This window comes from Macrobrachium nipponense, chromosome 35 (genome assembly GCF_015104395.2).
Source record: "Macrobrachium nipponense isolate FS-2020 chromosome 35, ASM1510439v2, whole genome shotgun sequence".
Lineage (NCBI taxonomy): Eukaryota > Metazoa > Arthropoda > Malacostraca > Decapoda > Palaemonidae > Macrobrachium > Macrobrachium nipponense.
Window position 1 is genome coordinate 18176050 of NC_061096.1, and position 24840 is coordinate 18200889.

The 24840-nt window shown below is 36.1% G+C and overlaps 1 long non-coding RNA gene across 2 annotated transcripts in view; it reads left to right on the top strand.

Annotated features, from left to right (window-relative positions):
* The first annotated feature begins 16889 nt into the window (after positions 1–16889).
* Positions 16890–24840, top strand: part of LOC135208448 (uncharacterized) — an 86487-nt gene continuing 78536 nt past the window's right edge. The window contains exon 1 of one of the 2 annotated variants that reach the window (XR_010313165.1): positions 16890–17041. This is a non-coding gene — a long non-coding RNA (uncharacterized LOC135208448). Of the gene's footprint in view, positions 17042–17157; positions 17306–24840 lie in introns of those variants that run through there. The other variant, XR_010313166.1, reaches the window with a different exon arrangement.

Here is a 24840-nt window from a genome sequence, read left to right on the forward strand (position 1 = left end):
AATGTATTCTAAGTATGTTACAAGATTCAGTGCCTCAAAAGACTTTGGGTTTACAATACATTTGGTTAGCTTCTAGTTGTATATTTTCTTGACTTCACCAACCGACTAGCAATCTAAATCATCCATTGTTCGTAGGTATATAGTAACTGATTTGTCTTTCCTTGTGACTATGGTGATTACATTTCCATAGAAAAATCCATCCGTCTCTTTACCTCCAAGCTCAAGGAATGACTGGAAAATTCACTAGAAATTTTACGAGGTAACATATATAGTCTAGAAAAAGAAAGCCAAAATGGTACAAGAATCCACAATACGAAATCGAGTTTGGGAGAATCTGGAGGGGAAAAATCAGGTCCGAACTCCATCTAGTTTTGTAATTCTAAAAAGAATACCTAATTGAAAAGGGTAATTTATTTCCAACAACAACAACAGAATTCATTACCATTAAAGTTATTTATCCTGAATGGCGTACACAGATAACCGGCCATTTCAGCCTGTTATCAGCATGGAATAGTAGAAGAATTATGTTTTTTATTTTTTGGGAAAACAAAATCATGGCCGTGGCCAATGTCATAACCATTTGCATCTCTACGAAAACTAAAAGCAAAATATTTAGATACTGTGGAAAAATCTGATTTCTCGGAATGAAAATTAAAAAGGAGCGCAGACTATACAGAGAATGAATCAAAAGGTCGTTTGCTATTTGGTAGTTAGTTAGCAATAAGTAATTAGGAGAGAAAATAGGAAGAGAATAAATATGTCGCTATAAAGAAAATAGATTAACGGGCGAGTACAGACTCCATAAACACAAGAATACAAATATGGGTATAACGGTATTGTAGTTAAAGCTGATGAACGGAATAAAAAAAAATGAAAAGGAATAAATAGTACAAGGAGTGAATTACAATACAAAGTGTAAGAACAAAGTAACAAACAATGTTGAGAAAGGAAATAATAAAGGGACTTCAAGTCAAACCATCTCAGAATTCATGAAAAACTTCTCTCCCTACAAAAACAAAAAAATAAACAGAGTACCACAACACAGACAAGACAAAGAGTAATAAACGGAAAAGCAAAATATATTGGCTTGTAGCAGACAAATGGGAAGGGTATAAAACAAAGACAAATATTCTGTCAACGGGAGAGAAGTATAATGAACGGGCTAAGGACTTAAAACAAACAAAATTTCTCTCTGCAACAGAGAGGAAAATCGCCGTTAAATCCCCCTGCTTGTACACTCCTTCTCCTTTCCTCAATTTTTTTTTTCTTTTTTTTTTTGCAAAATCCTGCCTCCGTCATCTCACTCCCTCCAGACCTTCTAGTGACATACTTGAGAGAATTCAACAGCTTTTGAGGAAAAACGCTGAGCGAGTCGGATCCCCTCTGCAAATTTATCAGTAAGCAGTCACAATATTTTTTACATTTTCACTTTTTCTGAACTACTTTTAATTCCACACACTGGCTGTCATTTTAAGTGGAACGCGCACAGCGGACTACGAATCTTATTGAAAATTATACAGGAATTTTAGAAATAAACTTTGCAATTTAGCAGACTCTAGTACAAGGGACAGAGAGAGAGAGAGAGAGAGAGAGAGAGAGAGAGAGAGAGAGAGAGAGAGAGAGAAACAAAAGAATGAACCAGGATGGCTGCAGCTCAATCGCACACGCAAGCACTTTAAACTGCAACCCAAGACACCGCTCGTATAGTTTGTCAACGAAACTCTCCTCATCGATTCTCCAACTGGAGTGGGACCCGGTCGTCATAAATTCCTAACAGCGTCTTAAGAGCTGTTTCGATGATTTAACGTGGGATTTCTGAGGCCAACTGCCCTCGGAGACAAATGCTCTAGACACAGGCTCCCTTAAATACACGCTCGCACGCCAAGAGAAAAAAAATTTACTGAAGGCCGTTGTCTAACCGAGTAGAGAGAAAGAGATTGCGTAAATTCATCCTTCTGAGCTGTAGTTTGAAGTTGAGCAATAAAATCGTTGGATGATCTCGGTATCAAACTAAATCTAGATTCAGGACCTAACAAGGAAGATGAAAGGGAACCGTAAAAGATCACAGGGCTCAAAGAGGAGTCACGTTTGCAAGAAAGTGAGTTGGGTAAGTAAGTTCGAATCTTACAGATAAATAAGGACACCACTCAGATGGTACCCTTAACTTTGATGACACAAAATTCGGCTTTTAAAAAGATCAGTGTAATAGTGTTTTGAGACCAGAAAGCCCATGAGTTTATAAATTGAATAAAAGTAGTGACTAAAACTGTTGGATCTAGGGTTGGCAATTTCTTTATGATATCTGTGGCACAGCGAATCATGAGGAGTATCACTGTAATGACTCTGGATGAAAAAAATTTTTTTTTTCAGTTGAAATGCTTATCATCATAAGTTGTCATACATGAAGAAAGTCAAGCCGCCCCCCGCCCAACTATGAATAAAGATCCAGCTATATAAATACCAGAAGCATCTCAATAAAACTCAACTCTTAATATGAATTATATTGCTTTGCTATGATCTTCCAATATATGCAATCATTTACAGATAGGGTAAGCACAAAATGTCTAAATTTACAAAAAATGTTCAAATTTACAGAGACCTTTGTCTTAAAAAGCTAAGTCAGTGTATGTAAATTAACCGACGAAAATACACAATTATTCGCTTCACTTTATTTTAGGAAAAGCGATTAACCACAAATTGGATACATGGAAAAAAAAAAGTTTGAGAGTTACCAACGATGAGAAGGAAAAGGTCATAAGAGAACGGGATTCTCAAGAACAGGAGTAAAAGCATGGAAAATATAATTACAGACGTAAACAAAGTAACTTAAACAACTCTTTATGAGAGTTTTAATTGGATGAGCCACTTAACTAAGAGACGTTTAATTATATAGTGCATATACACACTGTCATACTCTCAGTATCTATCAGTTATTTCTATGTAATGAGATAAGATGCTAGAGAAAGTCATTAGACTTAACATACCAATCCCATTGCCTATGTGTTCATTAATCTTGAATTTTTTTCCGTTCAAGGTTAACACAAAACCTTTCTGTTTCATGGAATACATTTGATATATATTGATAAAATAATTAAAGAGAAATCATCGGCACTAATATTTGTGGAATACTGGAACATTGTATACCAAAAAACGGAAATTCTTTTACAGGTAACAAAATACACTTTATATTTCAAAAGAGCGAGCATTATTTATAAATGAAAATATTTGTTTTTTGTATAAAAAAAATCATCAACCACAACCTCCCCATTACCATAAAATAAAGAGGAAAAAGGAAAAAATTAAACGGAATTTCCGCACATTAAATAAGATATTTCATTAAAAAATAGATATATAAATCTGAAAAAACAGGAAATGATCTTCGGAATTCGTAGATTTATTCTGTCGATTTAAATGAGATTTCTTTCCGAAAGAAAAAAAGATTAGCCTAACGGGAAGAATGGTTACTCTCGTTCTTGTACTACAAAGAAAACTGCACAAGATGAATTAAGTAAGTTCTGAATTATTTTAATGTTACACATGATCATGAAAGTGATATTTTGTATTAACTAGCTGTTTATCATTTGGGGGATGGTACAGACTGGAAAAAATATAACCGGCTAAAGCTGAGCAAGGCTACTTACAAAACAAATGCCTCCTCATTTACCAACATAGGAAATGTCTTAAAAAGAGTCATCCAAGTTTACTGCCGACTTCAAAAACGAATAATTTCTTGCACTACCGGGATATTAATGCTCTCTATTCCAACATTTCTTCCACCCTATTTGTCCTTTATTTTTGGTTGTATCCCACTCAACTGTTCTACCATAATTCCCGAATTATACGTATTCTTTAGTTGTCTATTATCCTCTATTATCTCCCCACTTGACTAAACCACATGAAAACACTGAAGTACCCTTTCAACCACGTTTCCATTGTTAATTCATCTGTTGCATATAATTTCTCACTATTTCATTCCTCCTTACTTCACATGTTCAGCGCAAAAACGTGGTTCAACTTCTAATGCTCATCCTCTCATCAGATCCAGCAACCACTTATATTACCATAAATTTGCGTTAACTTACCATTCACTTCACACATCCTAATTTTCCTACCATGGACCACTTTTTCTAAACCAGTTCAATAATTCACCTCTCCTAAATGCCAATAATACTTAAACAATTGAACAATCTTATTCTTCCTTCATCTATACTAACACTCCTGTCTACCATTTACCCATATCACCTTATCCTAGCTAAAATTTTGCTTTCAAATTTGTTTACATGCAGACTTTGAGCCGTAGGTTCAGCTTCTTTCCATTACAATGAGTTGGCATTGTACCGCCTGCAAATAGTAACCAGTAGTGCATATTCTTTAACATTTACTCTCAATATTCTCTAAAAACGGTTAACCAAAAATTTGGCCACCCTCCTTCCTTGTCTGGCCCTTACAGCTCATGCTCTATCAATCCTGTTTCAAACTCATAATCTTTTTTTTTATCCTACTGTGTACCTTCCAAGCTTTATTAAGTAACGTTGTACCACAAAGAATGAATACAAATCCCATCATCTCTCTGGCCATTCATTTTATCACTTGACTGCAACTGCATTGGTAGTATGCAATAATAATGTATTTTACCTTGGAAGCGAATATAGCTTATGTTACTACTGCTTCCAGTACAGTTGCAATGAGGCGTCAAGTGACAGGTATGGACTCTATTAAAGATTTGTCTCCTAAATGACAGATAAGCCTTGGGTGAGTGTGGAATGAACCACGCATAACTTATTCTATTAAAACTTGTGCCTATATTCACTGAACTAATGTGCATTTCAGGGACGGCGAGTCGTCGTTTTTCTCAAATATCTTTTAAACTAATTATTTGATCGAAACGGCACTTTGACGCAATGTACAAGACACCTCCCCCTAATATTTGGTAATATAGTGCATTATCAAGTCGTGTAGTTAAGTCGTTTACCCTTAGCTTTTTAAGGCAAAGTCGTATGAGTCCTCAGGACTCCCTTACAGAATCGAACTCCGCGATCCCCATCCCATACCATCCCTTCCCTCTCCCTCTTCCTTTACCGCTGTTTTTCTCATTTCTCCCCAAATACCTCACTGTAATTTTCAATACCAGCAAATCATTGTTCATAATGAAAAGGATAGCAAGGTTTACGTAGTTAATTTTCCCAGTGATCTCTGTTTATGGTATCCTTGGCGTGTCTGGTAATACCGTAATAAGGGGTTGTCTGTCGGCTGCAGTACTCGCACTATAAATAGTCACTGCGAAATTGACGAAGACGGATTTTTCATGGCTGTCATAGTCACCATGTTACTTTGTCCGCGTCGTTACAGAAATGCATTTGCAATACGACTCCTAACCATATACAAAATGGAGGAAGCTGACAATAGATTAAGGATTAATCTCAATAAGTAAATGGATTTTCACAATACATTCACCCAAAAAGCACACGCATATTTGTCAATCAGTCTATCAATGTATTTATCTCTCAATCATATTACCTATTACTTTATATTTCATCCTTGGAGTATAACATATATATATATATATATATATATATATATATATATATATATATATATATATATATCCTAATATAATAATCACTTCGGAAAGTGTTTAGATCAAACAACATATTCATTTTCATTTTTATATGCTTATTCAAAATTCATAAGCAATAAGTATATTCATATTATATAAGTGATGAAAGCTTTTGATAATTATGACAGTTTGCAGATGCTACAAAATAAAGATACAGACCCATCACAGAAATAAGAAAACTGATTTCTTAACAACTGATTATGAATGAGGCAAAAACTGGATACCCTCTTCATAACAAAAACCCAGTATGTTAAATTCCTGAAAACAGAGTAATAGGTAACACTTACGCAGTCCCCATAAACGACTGTCCCACTAAATTCAAGATGCATGAAACTCAACTCATTCACTAACATAGTAAGGTGCAAGAATTACATCCTTATTACTGGCGTTGGATTGTAGAAATGAAATTGTAGTGTGATATGAATAGAGGAACACATATACATAGATATTATGATAGTGATGGTAGTTTCCCCCCAAATTATACCCATTTTCTTTGTTTTTCCTTTACAGCAATTCACCTGTTGACGCAATATGAAGTAGACAAAGCTCCTACTACTTGGGGATTTGGGGAAAGTGAGCAGACCTTGTCTCTCCATGGCCTTGGTGAACAGGGTGACGGTCGGTTATATGCTCTTTAGCCTGCTCTCTATTGTATAAGTTAAGAAAATACAAAAACAATAATCAAAATAACACACTTTCTACAAAAAACCTACATATTTATAACATCCAATATTACTCGATATAATAGGAAAATGGGGCGGAGAAGGGGAGGCCAGGAAAGTGGGTTGTGGGAGGGATGAGGAGGGGAAGGGAGGGAGGGTGGAGGAAGGGAGGGACAGGATGGAGATAACACTCATTCGAAAGCATTGGTTGACGATGCTTGGCAACATGTGAGGCAAGAGTAATCGCCTTAACTACCACCATTTGACAATGCACTAAATTACCAAAACTGTGTCAAAGTACCATTTCGATCAAATAATTCGTTTGAAATATATTTGAGAAAAACGGTGACTCGCCGTCCCTGAAATGCATGGTAGACAGTACTTAGTAATTAACTGAATTTAGATATAACCTGATATAATGGATATAAGCTTGTGGTAGTAGCACATAAAAAATTCATAAAAATATTAACTCCGAATTGGAAGGTTAACTCTTTTAAAGTGATCTCCCTCTAGAGATGTATATATAAAGATTATATATATACTATATCATATATACATATATATACATAATTATCCAGGTATTAATGTTCCGACTGTCCCTTTTATCCAAATATTACTGTGCTGACTGTCCCATTTATCCAGGTATTACTGCGGTGACTGTCCCATTTATCCAGATATTACTGTGGCGACTGTCCTATTTCTCCAATTTTTGTGGTGACTGTCCCTTTTATCTAGGTATGAATGTTCTGACTGTCCCATTCATCCAGGTATTATTGTGCTGACTGTCCCTTTTATCCAGGTAATACTGTAGTGACTGTCCGATCTATCAAGATAATACTGTGGTGGCTGTCCAATTTATCCAGATATCACTGTGGTGACTGTCCCATTTATCCAAAACGTTACTGTGGTGACTGTCCCTTTATCCAGGTATTATGCAGCTGACTTTTCCATTTATCCAAGTATTGTTGTGCGAACTGGCCGTTTTATCCAGGTATTACTGTGGTGACTGTCCCATTTATCCAGATATTACTAAGCTGGCCGTCCTTTTTACCAAGTTATTACTATTCTGACTGTCCCTTCTATCCAGACATTACTGTAGTGACTGTTCCTCTTATCCAGGTATTACTGTGGTGACTGTCTATTTATCAAGGTATTATTTCACTGTCTGCCCCTCTTATCCAAGTATTACTGTGATGACTGTCCATTTTATTTAGACATTACTTTGGTGACTGCATTTTATCCAGACATTATTTCTGGTCTGTCGAAATCTCTGAATGACAACCTATGAAACCTCTCTCTCTCTCTCTCTCTCACGTCCTCTCCCTCTTTCTCTTTTCTGTTAAGATAGTTACTTCAGTTACATTGCCCAGTATTTTTGACATGTTTCACCTCTTCTCACAAACACCACCCACCTCCCCCCGACCCCTGATTCCTACGGAGCTGATTTTGGACTTAAAGAGCATCAGGAGTGTCTATTCATCCCAGCAACCTTGAAAACTATGGATTAGACACTAATATCTATTGTTTTTTACATTTCATTTTTAATACCTAAACCAAACCCACTGGGCTGAATTTGGATTTAAAGGTCATCGGGAGTATTACTATTCATCTAAGTAACCTTGAAAATTATCGAATAGACACTAATATCTGTTGTTTTCAGTTATTTGTTTTTCACCTCCTTCCCCCTTTCTCACCCCACTTCCTCGGCGACCTCGAAAACTATGAATCAGACACAAATTTCGGTGGTTTTTGGTTATTTTCACATGTCATCCCCTTCCCAACCCTTCTCACACCCCCTTCCTGTCGGAGCTGAACGTGGACTAAGGCATTGAGAGTGTCACTATTAATCTCAGCAACCTCAAAAACTATGAATTAGACAGTAATGTCTGTCATTTTTGGTTATTTTTACACATCAACCCTTTTTCAACCCCCCTTCCTATCGGAGTTAAACTTGGACTTGAAGCTCATCGGGAGTCATTATTCTTCTCAGCGACCTCAAAAACTATGAATAAGACACGAATATCCGTCATTTTCGGTTATTTTTCGTCACCCCCTTCCATCCATCTTCTTATCAGGCCTGAAAGTGGACTTGAAGGGCATCAGGAGTGTCACAATTCCCCACAATGACCTTGAAAACCATAGATTAGACATTAATGTTTGTAGTTTTCATTAATTTTTACATGTCACCCCCTTCCCAGCCCCTCTCACCTCCTTCCTATCAGGGTTGAACTTGGACTTAAATGCATAAAGTGTCACTATTCATCTCAGTGACCTCAAAACTATGGATTAGACATTAATATTTATCTTTTTCAGCTATTTTTACATATCATCCCCTTCACACCCCTTATTAACCGCCCTTCCTATCGGAGCTGAACTTGGACTTTAAGTGCATCAGGAGTGTCACTAATCTTCTCAGCAACCTAGAAAACTATGGCTTAGACAAAAATAACTGTAGTTTTTGGTTATTTTAACAAGTTACCAATTCCCACCCCCTTTCCCTATTGAAGCTGAATCTATACTTGAAGGGCATTGGGAGTGTTACTATTCATCTAAGCAAACTCAAAAACTATGAATTAGAGAATATATGTAATTTTCTGTTATTTTTACATGTCATCCCTTTCCCATCCCCTCTCTATTGGGGGCTGAATTTGGACTTAAAGGGATTGGCGGTGTCACTATTCATCTCAGTGACCTCAAAACCATGGATTAGACATTAATATTTGTCGTTTTCTGTTATTTTTACATGTCATCCCCTTCACACCCCTTCCTATCGGGGCTGAACCTGGACTTTAAGTGCATCAGGACTGTCACTAATCTTCTCAGTGACCTAGAAAACTATGGCTTAGACCAAAATAACTGTGTTTTTGGTTCTTTTAACAAGTTACCCCTTCCCACCCCCTCTCCCTATTGGAGCTGAATCTATACTTGAAGGGTATTGGGAGTGTTACTATACATCTAAGCAACCTCAAAAACTATGAATTAGAGAATATATGTAATTTTTGGTTATTTTTACATGTCATCCCCTTCCCATCCCCTCCCTATTGGGGGCTGACTTTGGACTTATAGGGCATTGGGAGTGTCGCCATTCATCTCAGTGAGCTCAAAAACTATGGATTAGACATTAATATCTGTCGTTTGGGGTTATTTTTATGTTTCACCCCCCTTCCACACCCTAACCCCCTTTGGTGACAATGATGTCTTACCCACAGAGTATTCTTTCCCAGATGGTAAGTCATATGTCATATGTATACCAAGTTTCGTTGAAATTACTCAATTTGTTTCAAAGTATATGTGGCACACACACACACACAAACACACACATACACACACACACATATATATATAGATGGATAGATAGATAGACAGATAGATAGATAGATAGATTACAACACTGACTGTCTCTTTTATCCAGGTATTGTTGTGCTGCTAACTGTCCATTTTATCCAGATATTACTGTGGTGATTGTCCCATTCATCAAGATATTACTTTGATGGCTGTCCCATTTATCCAGATATTACTATGCTGATTGTCCCTTTTATCTAGGTGGTATTAATGTGGTGACTGTCCCATTTATCCAGTTATTACTGTACTTTCTGTCCGTTTTGTCCAAGAATTATTGTACTGACTGTCCCTTTTATCCAGGTATTACTGTGATGACTGTCCACTTTATCCAAATATTACTGTGGTGGCTGTCCCATGTAGCCCCCACTAAACCTAAAAACATCCCCCTTCATTGAAACGCCACCACTAAACTTAAGCACACCCCCACTAAACCTAAACAAACTCCAAACTAAAACTAAATACACCACATTCCAAGCTTGAACATATCCCTACTAAACCTCACCACACATCCCACTAAACACAAAACCTTGATACCTGATACAGAATTATTATTCACAGGAAAGAAAAGCATTTTCAATAATATATTTCTATGGTATCGAGTACATGAAATGGGGTATGGTATACCTGCAGAGTGTATTACCATAATATAAGTTACAAAGGGAAAGGAGAAGGGTACGGGTTTGAAACCTACCCTACTATATAAATTGGGGCAACTGATGGCCACATGCCAAATTTTCTCTGGATCAGTCACTGGTTACCACATAAGTTACAAAGGGAAAGGGAATGATTGGTGGATGGGAAGGTGACAAGGGGAAGGTGGAGGGGGGAAAATGGGGAAGGGAGGGCGTGGGGAAGGTTTGAAACCTGGCCTATTTTCTAAGTTAGATAAAATTTTGTTTGGGGGGGGAAAAAAAAAATAAAAAACCCCCCCACTGCCAAATTTTGTCTAGATCGGTCGAGCAGTTATAAACTACATAAGTTACAAAGGGAAACGGGAAGGGGAGGGGGAATGGGGAAAGGGGTACGGATTGAAACCTACCCTATTATCTAGGTTGGGTCAAATGATGGCCATGTGCCGAATTTTGTCTAGGTCGGTCAAGCGGCTCGGATTTCTATGGGCAAAGACATACATTATATAGTATATGAATAAGTTACACCCAAAGTCATTATAACCTATAAGTTCGCGTCACCAAATGGAGAAGGTGTACAGGTGGTTAAGTTAACTCGTTCTACTCTCATACCTAATTGACGGGTCAAATTATTACAAATTCTGAAATTGCATAGTACTTTTAAACGTAACGCCTGCTTTATTGTTCCTTTATGTTAAAATATGTAGGACAGATATTAGGTGAATGTAAATATGACCTTTAATCATAGCCACGTTTGTATTGTTTGTATGGTGTTTTTACGTTGCATGGAACCAGCGGTTATTCAGCAACGGGACCAACGGCTTTTTACGTGACTTCCGAACCACGTCGAGAGTGAACTTCTATCACCAGAATTACACATCTCTAACCCCTCAATGGAATGCCCAAGAATCGAACTCACGGCCACCGAGGTGACAGGAAAAGACCATACCAAACGCCACTGAGGCAATCTGCTTTTGAAAATAAGTGAATACAATGCTATAAAATTAAATTAATTACTTATAATCAATTTTGAGACCAATTACTGATATATCAGTTTCCATGACATTTGAATTGGCGACAGGCTAAGATGCCTTACTGTACAATGACTTGCATAAATGACTGCAAACAACATTAGAAAATAATTTCATGGCATTTTTTAATAGCACAAAATAACAATAATCTGTAACTCCTCTGCTTTTATTTTTGACAAATACTTTTTATGGTCAGGTATGCAAGTCTAACTTGACTAATTCAGTTGATCATTTCACCATTATTTGCGTTTACGCATATTTTTTTAACGTGCTGCGACAAATTACAACAATCAAGCGTTAAAAAGACACCAAAATGCGTAACATTTATTGAAAACTAATACAACTGTCAAATAAACATACGGCTAAGCAAGTTTACAACACCCAATCATTATTTTACCTATGTTTATTTCCTTGTGTTTTTTCTCTATTACTAGCATAAATTTTATATCTATATATATATACTATATATATATATATATATATATATATATATATATATATATTATATATATATATATATATGTATATATATATATATATATATATATATATATATATATATATATATATAAGTCAAATCACATTTCCGTGATTCATATACATATATCGAGCTACAATGTCCTTTAATATCTAATTCGCTCTACCTCGGAATTAATATATTTTCATATATGCTTAACCGAATGGGAATTTTTTCTCGATAATAGACTTGCCTGGACCCGGGCGCGAACCCATGGAGCCTTTCAAATCCAGGAACGTCAGTGAAGCGGTGGTGTAGTAGGTAAAAGCTTCAACTGACGTTCCTGATTTGAAAGGGTCCATGGGTTCGCGCCCTGGTCCAGGCAAGTCTATTATCGTAGGAAAAATTAAAAAAATTCCCCTTCGGTTAAGCATATATGAAAATATATTAATTCCGAGGTAGAGCGAATTAGATATTAAAGGACATTGTAGCTCGATATATATATATATATATATATATATATATATATATATATTTATGGTATATATTATATTATATATATGTATATAATCTCTTAACAATTTCATTTTAGCAAATTTTTCAAGCACCACGGTAGGCGTTCTTATTCTTGACGAACTTCACCTCATTATTCTCAGCCTTTGTTTTACTGCTACGCCTTCCCGCACTTGTGTAATAAAGCCTAACCAATGCAATTTTAAAATTACAACAAATTCAGGTGCTACTAGTATGAAAACTTTATACGTAGGTCACCAAACACAAACTGGTCACACTGTGATACATTAAACGAGAGAGAGAGAGAGAGAGAGAGAGAGAGAGAGAGAGAGAGAGAGAGAGATCAAACTGATAACAATGAAATAACAGTGTTTACGGGCTACCGTTTTAGTCTTACAAGGAATGAAAATAAAAAATAAATACAATGTACCTTGCACAAGGAAAATTATATTGCGTCTAAAACTACCCTTCTACTATGCATATAAAGCCTATTGAAAGAATTACAATAATTATGTCACATGTTTTTAAAATGATGAAGAAAATAATATGTGGGTTATACAAAAAAATCTGCCCTAAAGTAAAACTGAATATAGATATTTGTAACTATCATTTTCGTACAAATATTGGGCCATTTTCAATCCTATCAATATGAAATATTAAAGCATAAAAACGGATCGACCTCCGTTGAGTTTGCCGTGCTTGTTAGTTTAATGCGAGATAGTTAATGCTACTGAAATGGGAAACTTGACGTAAATTCCATATTGAATCACTAATGGAAAGATATTTTATATCTTATTAATATATTATATATATATATATATATATATATATATATATATATATATGTATGTATGTATGTATGTATGCATTAGGTGACAACCCAGTGCTGCCCAGGAAAACTTTGTTACATTAGAAAGGAAGTAACACGTGGTCTAGTTTTGAATAACATGTCCCCGCTTAATCTAAACGGTCCAAATAAACCTAAACACACCCCCACTAAACCTAAACACCCCTAAATCGATTCACACAGACCACTAAATCTAAACAAACCCCACAACATTTAAACAAACGCCCCACTAAACTGAAACACCCCCTATTTAACCTAAGCACAACCCACTAATCCAAAACACACCACAAGTAAACCTAAACATATCCCCTACTAAACCAAAACACACCCCCACTAAACTAAAACACACAACCACTAAACCTAAACACATTGTCCACTAAAGCTAAACGCCCGTCCCACGAAACCTAAACACACAACACTCGCTAAACCTAAATTCATCCACACTAAACCTTAAGTCCTAAACACAAACCACCAAACCTAAACACAACCCCCACTAAACTGAGACGCCCCCTACTAAACCGAAACACGCCACACCAAAAACCTAAACACATCCCAAACTAAACCAAAACACACCCCCTTAACCCTCATATCATCCACTAAAACTTGAACACATCCCAACTATGTCACATCCACCACTAAACTTGAACACCCCTCCCACTAAACCTAAACAGATCCTCCACTAAACATAAATACCTGTCCTACTAAACCTAAATGAATCCCCACTAAATTTAAACGCACGCCCCCTAAGCCTATAAACACACCATTCACGAAAATTAAATACATCCCTCATAAAACCCAACTTCATCCCCACTATACCTAAACGCACCCCACCCTAACCCTAAACAAATGCTGTCTTCTGAAGTTAAACAAATCCCCTCAACCTAAACACATGCCCCCATTAAACCTAAACACACCCCTCCAACTAAACCTAAACACAGATCCCAACTAAACCTAAACACAAACCTTGATACGGAATTATTAATCACAAGAAAGAAAGGCATTTTCAATAATATATTTCTAATGTCTCCAGTACATAATATGAGGTATGATAAACCCATCCGTAGTGTTTATTCACCACATTACTTATAAGGGGAAGAGGGAGGGGGTATGTGTTTGAAATTACGCGAAAACCTTCCTGGGGTCAAATGAGGGTTGCATGCAAAATTTCATATAGAGCACAAGTTTACATAGTTACATTTACTTTTAATATTGTTGTTCTTATTTTATATATATATATATATATATATATATATATATATATATATATATATATATATATATCTGCTGCCACCGGAAATCTTGGCATTATGAAAAAAGGGAGGGGAGGACTTCATCAAAGCAAAAATATATTTTAACGATTAAAAACTTCTGAAGTGGAAAAGACAAGTACATTAAATCTTAATTTCCTGTGCGCTGTCACGTCTTTAAAAAAATATAAAATCAAAGTTTCCCTCTTGCACTGTACCCGAAGTACACAGATGCAAATGTTGTGCAAAGTTTCCCTCATCACGCGTATTGGCGATGCCAGGATAAAGACGAGCGTAAATCTCAGGACGCATTTCCCGCGAGAAAAGCGACTCCTTTATCAAAAACCACAGTGGGCCGTTGTCATCGATCCCGCACAAAAATCACTCCTCTCACGAGGCTGTTTAGCTTCGAGGTTAGATATCTGTTGCTCTAAATCTGCGTGAGACTTACGTATTCCCTTTCCCCGGGACACAACTGAGCTGAGATCCGAGTCTGTCGTTATTGCCATTTAAATATTTGCTTATCATCAATGACTGTGGCATTTTAAACATTTTTCTTACTTCAACTTCCATTTCAGTATGTATGTAATTTATATTTTCACATGACATTTTATAATACTTATAAATACTTAATGTATATATATATATATATATATATATATATATATATATATATATATATATATATGTGTGTGTGTGTGTGTGTGTGTGTGTAAGTGCGTGATATTAGTAATAACACTTATAGTTAAAGATCGAAATACATATAGGGGTGGCAGGTGGGATGAAGAAATAATTCCTTGCACGTTAGCGTACCAATCAACATTTGGCCTATATAACAAGTGTCTGTGAGTTTCACGTTCCCACCTCTAGTTAGTAACTGTATACCAATAACTAAATATATATAAATAAATTAAATAAATAAATCAAATAAATAAAACATCAATTTATCATATTTCTTTATCATGAACAATTTATAATATTTACCGGCTCAAAACACTCTAGAAAAAACAGCATTTAAGACTGTAAATGCCGCCCAGCATCCAAAATCCACGAAGTAAAAAGGGTAGACTTACACCCCATATTATAATTATAATAGTGACCGTACATAGAATCCGCCCGGAGGGAGATTAATGATATTCGTTCTTGATTCAGGCATCTAGAATACAGCAAAATTACGCAAAATTTTACATCATTGAAGTTACACTGATCTTTATAATAAAACAAAATAAAACATTACTTTTCATGCAACTAGGTCCACGGGAATTTGCCGTATTCTTAGTGAATTTTGCGCAACAGAAAAAATGAATGTTATAAAATTTTCTTCTACCTGACTATTTTATTTGCCGGAATTCTCCGAGTCTCCGCCTGCAACCGCCGACACATTTTATACCCGTGGTATTCTGATACTCGCACAGGGGATGGATAGCCACTGGTTCAGGTTAGTTAAGGCAGGGTGTTCCCAAGTACGTTTTTCCTTCCGATTTATAACAGCTCATGTGTTATGCATGAATGTACGTACGTATATGTATGTAGGTATGTGTATATATGTATATAAATGACTTCGCTGGTAATTACAATATAAAATATACAATCTCTGTACGCTTTATAGGATAGGCTAAGCATTCCCTTCTGCTAAATAACATTTTACGAGGCGATCACATGGCATTCATACTAGCCTAGAAACAACAGCGTTCCTTACAATTCATTTCCAAAGCATAACAGTTAATTGTATCATTTCTCGAGCATCTGAGACGTTTTGCAAATGAATTCCCAGACTCCCATTTGACTGAAAATCTTTTACACTATCGGTAGCCTAGACCTATGCATGTTCACCGTTAAGGATTTTATTAGTATATAACATCCCAACCATTTCTGAGCGACGGGAAACATATTTATATATACATCTGCTTTAAACACCGAAAAATATAAATCATGTTAATCATGCTACATCCAAAATAAGCTACATGTCCAAGGGTAGGCTACTCACCGTAACGGCACCATTTCGATTGTGTTGATAGTAATGGCTAATACTCTCGACTGGTGTCGCGCACTACTTTATCCACTTATGTCGTACTCTGCCATTACTTCTTCGTACTGCACACGAGCACATACAGTTACTGAATCCCTAGAAATTCACGTTTTATAATAGACTTCAATCACCGATAACTAAGAAAAATACGTTACACGCTTATACCACCGCGCTACCGATAACGATTCCGTAGATCTGCATTGAAAGCATCGTAAGGTCACGTCTTCGATTCAGATACAGTTACTCGGTGATTTGCACGCACATTTATCTTCCTGTATAGTAACGGAAAACGTTTCCGAAGTAGAAAACACAATATTGAAACACCGAAACATAAACATAATATACAACGCACGTTTTCATCAGACACATGTGCAAACAGACATCATAAAACATTCGTCTTGGCGGCAGAACAGAATCAAGCTCTCTCATTGGTTGTTGTTTAGTGACGTGAAAATAGTCGACCAATAGGAAGGCAGTAATCTTGTCAGGCCACCACAATACCTTAATCATACAATCGTGGGTTTTCGAAACTTGAGATGCAGCCATGAAAGTATTATTTGATTTGATGAAATTTAGGAGGTCAAGCTAATCCCGGGGTCGCTTTCGTTAAGACAGTGAGAATAAGGAGTGGTTGGACAACAAGATAAAGAAATCCAGAAAATAGGAGGTAAAGTACTACAATGATCTAAAGGCAGTGTCATCTGTGCTTCGTAGTTTGGTACGCCGCCACCAGGAAGCGCTGCATGCAGCGGCAGCTGCACAGCCTTGCTGCCATCTTTAAACCCCTGCGACCCGCAACCCGCGCAAATTGAATTGGTCCTTTTGTGTCCCGCGATTGTTTTCGTTCATAATTTCGTGTGTTACGTAGTGCCGTTATTAATGGCAGATATGGACACAGGAATTCTTAAAACAATAGCATTTCCCAGGAGAGGTGAGCAAAGTATAGTGAATTTTAGTTAACCATCTTGTGTAAAAGCATGTCTTGTTATAGCAGTTGACACGCTTTCTCAGTAAACGTGTCCCATATTTCCAGCATATTTTTGTGATACGTTAATGCAATGGCGATTTCAGTTTTGAAATCAGTTTATCATTAAATCGTTAAAAAAAAAAAGCTCGTGTTAAAAATGCTTTGTAGGAACTAGGCCTAGTGGTTAATCATCTCACGGTACGTGAGAGCGTTTCAAGGCGACACCATGGATAACAATCCTGATTCAAAGTAAAAACGGTTGTATATTTGTTTGTGTAATAAATCCTGTTTTAATTGTTATTTACATTAAATGATAATACGCCTTATAGATTAAGATTAAGGAGAAAATGAAGTTTGGTAGTATAGGCTACACCTGTCCCCTTAACCACTCATCCGTTAAGAGCTGTATCATTTAAACCTCATTATAAGTAACTCTTATTTTCGAATAAATAACATTCTTCCTCTATGGTTAAAGATACTGAATCATCATGCTTAGGAAGGAATAGCCTTTCAGAATACTAACGATGAAAGGAATCTTTGCTAAGTAAACCCTAGGCCTATGCTCATTGGTTCGAATTTTAGTCCAGACTTATGGTCGCCGTTATTCAAACATTCTCTTTAGGTGTCGTTCTAAAGCTCGCAATAAAATGCTCCCCGAAATACCAAAGTATCTAAACATGCTAAACAATACCCAGTTTATTCAAGAAATGCAATACCACTTGCACATAGTTGTTTTTTCATGCTTGCTATTAAAAATACTTGGCGATAAGTAGGCTGGCAAGATGTTGCTTATGTTAACATGCATTGTTTGTATCCTGTAACAAAGGCGAATGAGAGCAATAGTTTTATATGGATCTGTATATGTATAATTTATATATATATAAATATATATGTGTGTGATTGTGTATATATGTGTATGGCGAAAATGGATATGCAGAATTATTTATATATATTATGTGTAAAATATATGTATATAAATATACATATGTATATAGAACTACTGGTTACCTTTTGCCAGATATATATGTAATTGTTATAACAACCATGCCCTATCTATCTTTCTATTTATCTATCTATGTATATATATATATATATATATATATATATATATATATATATATATATATATATATATATATATATATATATATATATATATATATATATATATATATATATATATATATATATACTGATTGTTTGACATGAATCAGCATTTCATTTATTTGTTACAGGGGAATGTATAGCTATTTATTATATGCGTATAGTAGATTACTGATCAGGTATAAAGGAATATTTTTTCTGATGAAATTATATATATTTGACTTCCAATACTTCAAGTTTATACAGTTTAGAATTGGTGATACTCTTGTGGGAAATTCTTTACTTTGCATAAATCAACAATTTAGTTTTTTTTATGTTAAAAGATTATATATATATATATATAATATATATATATGTACATAGAGATAATCGCACTGTTGCTCTAAGAAGTAATAGTTAGAGAGGCTGGACAGTCTGATTGAAAGAGGGAAGCGATGATACAGGAAAAATACAAGGCTAAAAACTGGGTACAGCTAGGGTCCGAGGGGACGCTGCAAGGACACTTCAGTAACGCCTACAGTGCACCACGTGAGGTGCACTGACGGCACTAACCCTTTACTGGGTGGCCGTGATCTTGGTCCGAGTTAAAAGGGTAGGCAGCTTCGTCATTATCAAGCAACGCTTCAAGGCATAACAGATATCAAACACCAAAGAATGTTTGTGCGATTTCAGAGGCCGTTTCCCACGTTTCGTAATTCTGTAAAGGCTTTGTCCGTTAACAATTAACAGAGAACGAACAGATTTTTCTTATAACACCCTTCCAAGCTTGGGCATAAAATCGGTCTGTCATTCAGCATTATTAAGAGGCGTAGGGACTGAGCGCAGGAATGGTCGTCTGATCCCAGCTTTCCATTACTCTGTGAAAACACTAATGATCATTTGATGAACGTCTTTGGCAGTCACAGGAAACAGCAGGCGGCAATACCACTTCAATGGCGGATGCAGGAAAGGGTCCAATTATTCTTCCATTTCCTTTTGGAAACGTATCCGAATTTCTGCGCGAAAATGCAGCAGCCAAACGGGATGTTTCATGGCTAACGTGAAGGTGCTTCTTTTGAAAGGGCAAAAAAATACTGTTGGCGATAGATTTGTTTCATTATCAGTTAAAATAGAAAAATCATTGCGACGATAAAGAAAGAGAAAAGTGTTTCCTAAAATATGAAGGAAAAATAAAAATTCTTATTGGCCACGGTTTATGAAGCAATGATTATCCCTGCAAACAAATGAAGATCTAATCACGCTTCTAAACAGACTTTTCATTTGATGTCATAGCAGACAATGCTGACTTTTCAATCGCAAAACCCGAGTCACAAACATTTACACATTACAAAAAAAAAAAAAATTCAAACTGAACGGAACCAAAATGCCCTCGTTAGACGAAAAAAAAAATCGGAAAAAGCGAACCAATCGAATCATCTGGACATGTGCTATAAATCTATGATTAATGAAAAGCTATCGGCGCGGCGAGTAGAAACACACACATACACACAAGTACGTACATGCAGAAATATTGAAATGGAAGACTATTGTAAAACAATAACAACTCAAACTCCAGATCCTATAAAATGAAGAGTGCACATTACCATACAAGATTTAGAAATGAAATAATATCAGTGCGAGAATCTATTTATAAAGCATTGCTGAACATTCCAAGCGAATGAAAGAAAAATGCCTTTTAATTTGAAAGCTTGTATATCTAAAAAAAATGAAACTGAAAACGAGCTCAGGAAATATAATTTAGCCATTTGATGGGTAAACGTAAATAAGTGCCATATTGAAAAGGGTAATTCTACACCCTACAAAAAGACATATAAAATGTAAGAACATTAAGTAGAGCTTATTTCTGAAATAGCGATAACCTACAGATAAGTGACTAAAAGATGCTGATAAAATAAAAGAAAAAATTTAACGAGAATCGATTGATACAAATGCCAAAGACGTGACATATACCTAATAGGTACGAGTAACGTCGGTGCAGAAATGAAAAATGATTTATTCACATTCACGAAAGAGCCAAAGGGAAATTGAACCCTTCTGTCAAACGAAATAGATTGCAAAAATATATTAGGCTGTCAGGACCATAGCAAAAGTCATGAATGTTAAGCAATGCCAATAAAACCGTAAAAATAAAATACGCCAAAGTTTCTTCGTCACAATCGAGTTTTCTGAATGCTGTATGAAACTCAGCCACTGACCATGAAACTCACAGCCGCTGCTCATGAAACTTTCAGCTGCAACCCTGTGGTGGCCTGTGTTGTTGACACCTACAGCGGTGCCAGACGCACGATCACGACTAACTTTAACCTTAAATGAAATCAAAGCTACTGAGGCTGGAGGGCTGTAATTTGATATGTTTGATGATTGGAGGGTGGATGGTCAACAAACCAATTTGCAGTCGTCCCGATGATAATTTCTGACTCACATCGGGTCTTTCAATTGAAAGGCAAGGATGCTACCAACTGAGGCGCCTCAGTGGCGTGGTTGGTATGGTGTTGGCGTCCCACCTAGGTGGTCCCGAGTTTGATTCTCGGCCATTCCATTGAGGAGTGAGAGATGTGTATTTCTGGTGATAGAAGTTGGTCCCGTTGCTGAATAACCACTGGTTCCATGCAACGTTAAAACACCATACAAACAAACAAACAAGCTACCAACTGAGCTACGCACGTTATAAGAGATGTAATCTAAATACCACAGTACCTTAGGCTTTTATCTGGGCAGGATTACTTGTTAGGCACCAGCGAATTTTACCCAACTTCCCGACTCAGCAGTGACCCAACTGACAGCATTATCCCTTCCATGTGAATGATAAAGGTAACCAGTACACAATTACGTGTGGTACAGAAATAAACCGCTGGCTCACACCTGGATCGAACTCAGGACTTTCAGTTGTTAGTTTACTTGCCTTTCAACTGAGAGGCTTAGGTTCGTTCCCGATGTGAGTTACGAACTGATTTCTGTGCCACATGGAATTGTATGTTGATTAATTCTGTCATCTTCACTCACAAGGGATAATCTGAATAAAATGCTACCAATTAGGTCACTGCTGGGTCAGGAAATGGGTAAAACTCGCCAGTATGCTAAGCAGCAAGCCTGCCCCGGTAAAAGTCACAGGTACTTTAGTACTCAGGTTCCAGGTTCTATTGTCTGTGGTTCAGTCGATGGGCCCCCTACCCATCAATTGGAAGACCTGGGTTCGATTCCCATGTAAGTCACTTGGATACCATCCCGATGTGAGTCAGAAATTTATTTATACTCCACACGTGATTGCGTTTTGATTACATACATACTTACATACACACACACACACACACACACATATATAATATATATATATATATATATATATATATATATATATATATATATATATTTATATATAGTCATAGTATATATGTATGTATGAAGTATGTGTGTATGTACCTATGTTTTACAAGGCGTTGTAACTTTCGAAAGCGCGCGCGACGTTTATTGCTTCTTTCTAGTACTAAAAATTATCCCATCAATTTTCTTTTCTTTTTCAAGAAACTAATTTTCAATCTGCCGACAAAGTTGGCAACGAAGGAAGCAATCAAGCTCTATTAGAAAGGAAACTGTCGTGGAAAATTTCCTGCGGCGCTTATTTTTGTAGAAAACAATTGAAAACCCCCGATTGGCATCAATAATGTCAATCAGCACATCATCCGGCAGCGTTCAGTCCAATCCATTTACGAGGAGAGGGGCAAAATTACGTCTATATGAATTGCTGTCCTGCTGGAAAAAAAAAAAAAAAAATTAGGAAAAAAGGGATAAACAAACAATTTATTTTTAGCCAAAAGCTATTGTAATGGCTCTCATGCGGACGTTAATAGCAGCAAACATTTTTCTGTTTGCTATGAATGTGAAAATTTCATTTAACCTGCATGGTATATTTACACATTATTCCAACCAAAAGCTAAAAGCTTTCCTGGCCCTTCATGCAGTATCAATATGCCAGTGCTGGGATACGCGTGTAATATGCCAAATATTTGTCCCTATCTGTATGTTTATTGTGTACTTGGGCAAACTTCTGTTGATTCTTCGTGGAATTTTATGAGTCATACTCTCAAATTAAACACAGTCTTAAATAAATCCTTCCAGTATTTCGAATGCTTCATAATTTAATTATGAGTAGATTGACCTTATGACACCAATCCTAAAGGTAACACGAAAGTTTTGGATTAATTTCTATTTGCAACTGCGCGACATGCAAGTGACGTCTCCTGAGAATACTCCTAAATTCTTGTCCTATCTGAAACCAGTAGTGATCGAGCACTAACTAAGAAGTGCATACAGATTTGTTAAAATTTGGTTAATTAATTTATAGCTAAATGAATTATGCATGACCTGACAGTAAGTTACCATACAAATTACGTGAAGTGTTTTTGTGTGTGTGCTTGAGAGAGGAGAGAGAGAGGTAGGAGGTGTTGCCAGGGGTGGTTATTTTAATCACAAAAAAATTATTATAAATATCAGCTTATCAATCAATGAAAGTTCTATATCCAAACACAAAGAGATAGCAGGCATTCAAAGTCGACTTGATATCTTTAATCCAGTGTGAAATTTAATATATATATAATATATAATATATATATATATACATATGTATGTATATATATATATGTGTGTGTGTGTGTGTATGTATATATATCATAGTAGTACTGGGTGAGGCGGGAAAATTAACGTAATCAAAATCCAGATTCAGAATTGAGAAGGGGGAGTCTTTTGAAAAGCTGGTATCAGGTTGGCTCTAAAGGTCATTTGTTTCACAAAGAACATCACCGCCTTATAATAACTGAAAGCAGTCATCCAAGGGAGATGTAGAAGTGAGGGACTCCCCAAAGTGGCGTGTTTACACCCTCCATCTAATCTTAGAGTCTTTTGTCGAATAACTTCGTCGACTGGAATATCAGGTTTAATCATATAGTGTTAAATCAAACATCACTATTGCCATGACCTTCACCATTAAATTTTTGTGATGGAAGGCTTCATCAAAGGCTCCAGTGAATAGCATCCCAGCCCTATTGTTTCTATACCACTTTTCCAGGATAATATAAAAGGGAGAAACCTGAAATCTTTGCTATGCAGTATCTCAGTTACAGTAATATTTTAGATAGGGAGTGCATATAATCTCTTAAAGTAATATATTATGCGTGTTTTTTAAAGGATTGCATTTTGTGGAATGTCACCAGTCTAAAATATTTTCGCCTAAGAATTTTCGATTCCAAGCTCTTCACCTCTCATACTGGCGCTATTTTGCTATCAGAAAATGAACTTTCACTTATGTTTGTGCATGGGTAAACAAGGATATTTTATAAAAGTAAATCCAAAGTAAGGATGATGTTGCAATACCTCTCACCTGGAACTTTTTATTTCAGCTTTATACTTTACTTTGTGGACCTGAAACTGTAAAGAATAAGATTTTTTTTCTACTATTTCTTCATTCTCAGCTCTTCACCTCATATACTGGCTCAACTTGCTTTCTTAAAATGAACCTTTATTTCAGTTTGTGATTGGGTAAACTGGGCTATTTAAAAGAGTATATCCAGATCAGATTTCAAATATTGTATTTTAACTCTATACTTGCATTCAATGCTTTCAAGAATGCGCTACTATTTCATTTTGCAAAATACTGCAAAGCCGTAATGTATAAATGCAATAATTGAAATGAAACAGCAATGCTTATACCAGGCAAGAAGGTGTTTACTCCGTTGTGATTTATAAAATAAAATTACTCTTTGTCTGTTTAATACTTAGATAAGAGAGTAATCTCCAATGAAAGCCAGATACTGTAAGTTCTCGTATGCATCTTCCAGTGTTGGCGTGGAGCCAAGAACCCCATCTCAAAAAACTCGGTGCTTAAAAAATTGCAATAGAGTCCGATACGTTAGGCAGTGAAGCACAGTGAGTCTCGAGAATCCAAAAGAGCCTTAGTATTGTGTTAGGTTTTTCTTATTCTTCTTTACAGATTGCAATATACGTCGTTTTTCCTTATTTTTTGGCGTCATGATTTAAGTTTATTTCTTTTTAGTCGAGATTGATGGGTAATTCAGTCACGTACAGACTTGTTTTCTTTTTTTTATCTTTTACTTAGAAAAGATAATAGTTATAAAATGAAAGGTTTGCCCCTGGATTTTCTTAAATATTCAAAAGAAAATATACAGCCATGTCTACTTTAAATTTAAGAAATGTTTTTTAGGATAATACTCAGGCTTTTGACCAGCGAAACATGCAAATCTAGTTAGGAAAATGTCAGATCTGGTGATTACGGTAAGATATTGAAATTCAATAAGAATATCATATTCAAATCAACATTCTAGTCCAGGCTGTTCCCAACCTTTCTTATGAATAAAATGAGAATGATACTGGGAGAACTTTAT